This window comes from Merops nubicus, unplaced genomic scaffold, assembly GCF_000691845.1.
Source record: "Merops nubicus isolate BGI_N331 unplaced genomic scaffold, ASM69184v1 scaffold17805, whole genome shotgun sequence".
In the NCBI taxonomy this organism is placed as follows: Eukaryota; Metazoa; Chordata; class Aves; order Coraciiformes; family Meropidae; genus Merops; species Merops nubicus.
The window spans coordinates 81983-88440 of NW_008607912.1; positions in this window are offsets into that span (position 1 = coordinate 81983).

Below are 6458 nucleotides of genomic sequence, written 5' to 3' on the forward strand. Positions count from 1 at the left end.
TGAAGTGTAAGCGTTCACAGCACTGGAAAAATCTGATTCTAACCACAAGGTAGGTAGGAACAAATATGCTAAAAGAGCCAGATACCTAGAGACACATGCCACACATCTTCTAAAAGACATGTTCTCAGAAGGACTATTGTATAAAATGGTATTTTATTAAAGAAGACAAAAAAACAAATCACTTAAAGTTACTGCAAATAAGACCTGTAAGAGTGATCTGCCACTTTAAACACTACGACAAAGCACTTATATCAATCCAATATGACCTTACCTCCCTTAGAGTTACAGGGATCCCAACACATCAATACCTTCATTAACTGTAAGCTGAGCAGACCTAGTGAAGGACAGCCAGCTGGTGCTTGAGGAGCCAGCTAACACACGCTTATTTAAACACAAAAGGGCCTCAGCAGTTTTTACTTTACATATGTCTTTCATAGCTGTCTCCACACTTGCTGCAGAATAAAACAGTGCTCCTATATATTAAAATGAATCATGTATGTTCAATTGATTTTATAATTTGGATATTCCATGACACTTTTCTGGTGTCCCACTATAGGGTTAAGCTAAAACAATCCACTCAGAAGATGCAAGAACTAAGCTATGATCAGGAGAATTAAATTTTGCTGTAAAGTGTAGTGTCCCCACTACAATCTAAACCACGCCCTGGACTCAGAGTTCTCTTGGTTTGAATATCACACACTTCAGCTCTGATCTGAGGAAGAACAATGCAGCCTGCTTCCAGCTCTCCCTTCTTCTAATGATGTGTAACCACCCCTATCCCTGCACTGTGAAGAAGAGGGTGGACAGACGTATCTCTGGTTCCAATTGCTACATTACTACAAGACTGGGTCATCAAAGAATCAATCAATAGTTCAGGCCAGAAGGGACCTCAGAAGATCATTCAGTCCAATTTCCTGCTCAAAGCAAGGTCACCAATGAATTCAGACCAGGTTGCTCAAGGCTTTGTCCAACATCTTGCAAATCTAAGGATGGAGATTCCACAGCCTCCCTGGGCAACCTGTTCAGTGTGGCACAAGACAAGACACAAGATGACTGCTACCAAGTATTTCAGCACTGTTTGCTACGATGTGCAAGATGTACTGCAATATTACTGCAACTACTTCCTATAAAACTACTGCATACGTTCTACAAGAGTAATAGTTTACGTATGGAATATCCCCTGCAGCGCTGTTACAGAAACACCATGTAAAGGAAAAAAGGTATTAAGAGACAGCTCAAGCTTATCACCAGTTCTGCATGGATTTGAGCAACATATTTCACCTCTGCCACTTTCTGCAGTGAAGGCAAGGGTGTACTCTACAGGAATTTCAAAAGCATCTAGGAGGCTCACGTTCACCCACAATAAAGTGCTATGTAGATACAACAGTAATGAAACTGAAAAGTCAGCAGCAGTCGAAGACCAACAGCAAGACATCTTCTCTAGACAAGAAAATGTGAAGTGAACAAGCTATTACAAAATCATCCCTGTGCACAAAGATCTTGAAATGCTAATCCAACTCTACAAATCCTGCAATGTGAGGTACAACATGGCAAAATGCAGACATACAACTTCTGCACACAAAGCAAAGACTCAAAGCAGTGTCACTGAACAACGGAATTACATTAACTGTTGCCTAGCAATGAAGCGTGTGAATGACAGGACAGTGATGTAATCTCCCATTTCTAAGAACTAAAATGCTTGTTAGAAATATGGTATATTGCAAGGTGGCAAATGAACAAATGCAACTGTGGATGGCATTTGTAAACCCCTTTGTCCTTCTCTGTTACACAAAATTTAAGTAGCTTTTTTTTTCTTCCTAAGAAAAGCCTGGTTCATAAGCAGCATGAGCCCATATATATATAGGAATATTTCTGAAATAAACCATCTACAGGTTTTACCTTCCCTTCCCCACTTCAAGCAGCACAAACATTTTAAGAAACTTCGCTCTTCCAGTATTATGCTAGACAAGGTAACAAGTACAGAGTTTAAATACCCAGAAAAACAGAACAGCTATCGTTTGTGGCTTTTTTTTTTTTTTTTTAAAATAGCACTTTCTAATGACCATTAGATGGGCAAACTTTTTCTTTAGACTTCTCTGATTAAAGTAGCCTGGTCTGAAGACTTCACTAAATCCTTTCCACACATGGCACTATTATGACTTACCAATCACAACAGCATTGAGCCTCAGCTTTTGCTTCTAATCAATGCTGTAGAACTGGTGTTTCTGTGGAAGAAGCTACAGAATTTTGGGAACAGCCATGTACCTTCATATATCTATAAACCTTGCACTAGAATCATGAAGTTAAATATATATACATTGCCTCTACTTCATGAGGTGACCATATCCTTAAAATTACTGCTATCTCTTCCTCAGAACCGCTCCAAGTAATATTCAGGGTAAACAAAAAAAAAAAAAAAGTCCTGAGAGTAAAGGTGCCTGCTGGGGCTTTCACAAGTTTTAAAAGCTACAACCATTAAAACTCCTTTCCTGTGTACCACAGTTTAACGGTATATTTGAACAGGTACAATAGTCTATCACAGAACAATGAAAACAGCAACACTACCCAATTAGTTTACAGGGGTGCACGTTTCAAGGGCTTTTCCTTTCAAAGCACAGCCATGGGACGCTTACTGTTCTCTTCAGTCTGCTCTAAACCTGGAAGGTGGGCTGCTGTACCTGGGATAATTAACAAAGTGGTCTTGAAGCAATACTTTTTGCTCATATTCTGATGATTTTCACTTGCTACCTTCTGGCTTGCAAGTCCTAGGAGTGTATAAGAGGACTCATTTTGGATGAAACCAAAGCAGAAGATGAATGTATTTACTGTGCTAACTGTTCAGTTGATGGGACCAGACTTCCTCTCTCCCCACAACTCAGTAGTGTCAACATCAGGTCCCCAGCACAACTAGGTTTTGTTCTACCACCATAGTACCATGTTAATGTAAACAAAGCATAAATATTGTGACAACAGATAAAAAGCTTGTGTTACCTACACAAAATAGGCAATCTACACTGATCAGTGCTGCACCAGTTAAATGAACATTTATTACCTGTTGCAACCCAAGACTGAAGTTGCATGTGTGTTTTTTGAAAGCAAACAAAAAGAACAAAACCCCCAAAGCAGTATAATGCACTTAAATAATTTGCTTCTTGAAAGGGAAATCATCTGAAGAAACAAACCTGTACAAGTAAAAACACTAGGATCATTTAAAAAAAAAGTAAATCGCAACACTTATTATTATCCTGCAGAGTAAATAGTAAATGTGCAGAAGTCTAAACTCACTCAAGTTGAAGACATGTGAATAAAGTCACCACATTTACAATAATGCATCTCCTTGCATTAAATGGAGGGCAAATATACAAACTGCACACAGTTCAAATAAATCTTTGATAAACAATGCTTGAAGGAAGAATTCTCAACCTTAATCTGCTCAAGGCTCTGAACAGAGATGGCAGCAGCTCCTGAACCTGTGCCAGGTGACACGTGCTCTAGGGACATGAGTGGTTATCCAGAACTCACACATGCTTTTGGAGCTGTTTGCATCTAACCTATAGTACTGAATCTGAAGTGGCATACTCTAGTTCTAGGATGAATTAACCTTTACAAGATGGACAAGACAAGTACAGTCAATGAAGACATTTGCTGCAAAATGATTGAACAATTAGACTTCTTTTCATCAGAGGAAAATTTATATATATGTATGACTTCTTATAGTTCTGAAAAAGTTTGCCATTATTACTTTGGCATTGGACTCTAAGGAGTTAGTAAAAGCTGAAGCAGCATGCAAAGAACTGGAGGGAAAACTGGAAGGTCTAATGACACAGTGATAAACATCACTTGAAAGCATATTTAAAATAAAGGTTTCTTAAGAGTGAGCAACCTTCCCCCTGTCATTGGGCTGGTATAATATCGCCTATTAATCCCATGCTATTTCAGTTTTTTGTTGTTGTAGGTGAGGTTTTTAGTTTGTTGGTGGTTTGTTTTCATTCTAAAACACGTTGCAAACACAAACCAAGAACTGTTTCCATGTTTTCAGTAATGCTCACACACAGCAGCAGTTTGAAAGCTAAAATTTTGGCTAGCTGAGATGATGACTGGTAAGACATTTAACCTACTTATTCTGTTGATCATTTATCAACTATGGACGCCACAGCTCCATTTACAGACTAATGTTTCCCTATGCTACCCTGCTAATGTTGCTCTTGAACAGACACGATGAAAAACAAAGGCTGTACATCATAGCAAAAGTAATGTGAAGGACAGTGCTTTGTAGTTTACCTTGCTATTGAATTTTCTCCACTTTGGGATCTCAGTAGAACCCACTAAAAAAAGGTGGAGTTTTTGTACTCTTTCAAGTAACTTGAGTATTCATAGCCTTATTACTATCAGATAAAGAAGTACATCAGGAATACACTTTCTCCAAGTTCTTCTTTCAGCTTTCTGTCCTTCAAAATCTAGTTCCTCTGTTGTAACTTCAAAGGCCCTATAAGATATCTGTGCTGTTTATTTCTTTTACATTCTTTTCAGTACTTCACTACTCTGTATCTCTCTCTCCATTCCTCTATGAAACAAATACACACCCATACCTGACATTATTTTTCCTACTTTCTCAAATAGATGCCCACCCATCTTAGAACCCAATGGTTTCCTGACTGTCTTCTACTCTTATTTGTTCTCATCAGTAATAATTCAGCCAGAACACTGAGCTATAAGTTACAAAATCCTTTGGGAGAAGAAAACCAGCAATTCCATTCAACTTTATATTATAGTTAGAAATATTTTGAGGGCTTATCAAATAAAGCCATGTAAAATTCAGTAAGCCAGATTGCTTTGCTATAATAGCCAAATTTAGTTCTGTAGCACTATGCACAAAACCCTTAAATTCAAATGGTTTCACAGCTAAAGCAAAAGGCTGAGCTATACTGCTTTTGCACTTAGCATTACATATTTTAAATGTCACTAATTGCAAGATGCAGTGTATCAGCAGACTGAGGGTGGGTGCTTTCTTAAAAAAAAAAAAAAAACACAAAAAACCAAACAACAAAAACCCCCAAACTAGGAGAGATGTTAACAATATAGCTATTCTTTTACATCTATTCAGTCATTAGGGTTGTAACTTGACCTGGTGGCTGCACCGTTTTTAGATTCCTTGCCCTGCACAAGCACAATGATGATTACTCCACACTACAAAATCTCGCCAGGTAAAGCAATGCTTCAAATTTCAAGTACTACTCCATGATACATTTAGCTTTGCATGTTGTTTTTGCTTCTGTTAGCTATCTGCTCTACTTTTAAGCACATGATCAGATGCAAAAACATCCTGAAAAATCTCATGCAAACACATGAAACTCATCCTGTCAAGAAAGAAATGATATCACCGTGTAAAAGCCAACTGAAGCCTTCCCAAGAATGGCCCATGTGTGCTACCCAAAAATTCACGTCCAAATAGTGTAAGGAAAAAAATCACTCGGAGGGTACAACACTTCAAGTTTTACCTTCTAATTTTTTTTTTTTTTATAAATGAAAAAAAATTTAATCCACAAGATTCCAAACTGTTACACAATTCTGCAAATACACTCACTTCACTACCATAGCAGTAAAAGCACAAAACATTCAACTTTCACATCCATAAGTGACTGTCCTTGAAGACAAGAAAAAAGGCTTCAGTCAAGTAATCCCTGAGAAGCAGTCTTTGGGATCATCTGTCATTTATAGTCTTTGATGACCAAAAAAACTCTCAAGAAGTTCCTTCATTATCCCAGCTTTTATAGTCGAGATCAGAAACAACTCTCAGGCTCCCAGTAAAACAGAAAAATTACTTGGCTTATCCCTACATGTAAGGGGAAGTGAGCTCTACTTCTTTTTCTTTCTACTGCTAAATTTCAATTCATTTTCCTGTTCTGCATTTTCTATATTCTGTTCTAGCAGAAACCCCAAACATGCTACATACACCTTGATATATACAGCTCCTTTTAAGGACAGCACAGATAGTTCCTCTAAAATAACCCTACATAATTTCCAATACCATGGCTACTGTACTGTGATGATCATGTGTAAGTTGTGAAGTGAGCACAGAATTACAGGAAGCGTTCTTGCTGCACAGCACCAAAGCCTTGATATTTCTCTAAACAACCATTCCAAAGAGTACTGTATAATAGCTTAGTCAAATGAACCGTAAAATTAATGTTTTCAAGTCTGTTTAATTGCAAGAGCACCTTAAAAAGTTAGTTTGCAGCTACTGACTGGGAAGTATTGCAAAAGCAAAATTGGTTTTTCTCAAGGAGGAGGAGAGGTTAAGAAAAAAACCTCAAAGCAAACATAGGGTATTAGGCACTCTTTTAACAGAGCACATATATTCTTTGTGAATTTAAGATAGACACACTCACTTTTCTGAAACAAGACTACAACCATCTATGAATATTTTATTCTTCTATCCTATATTCTAAACATGTCTG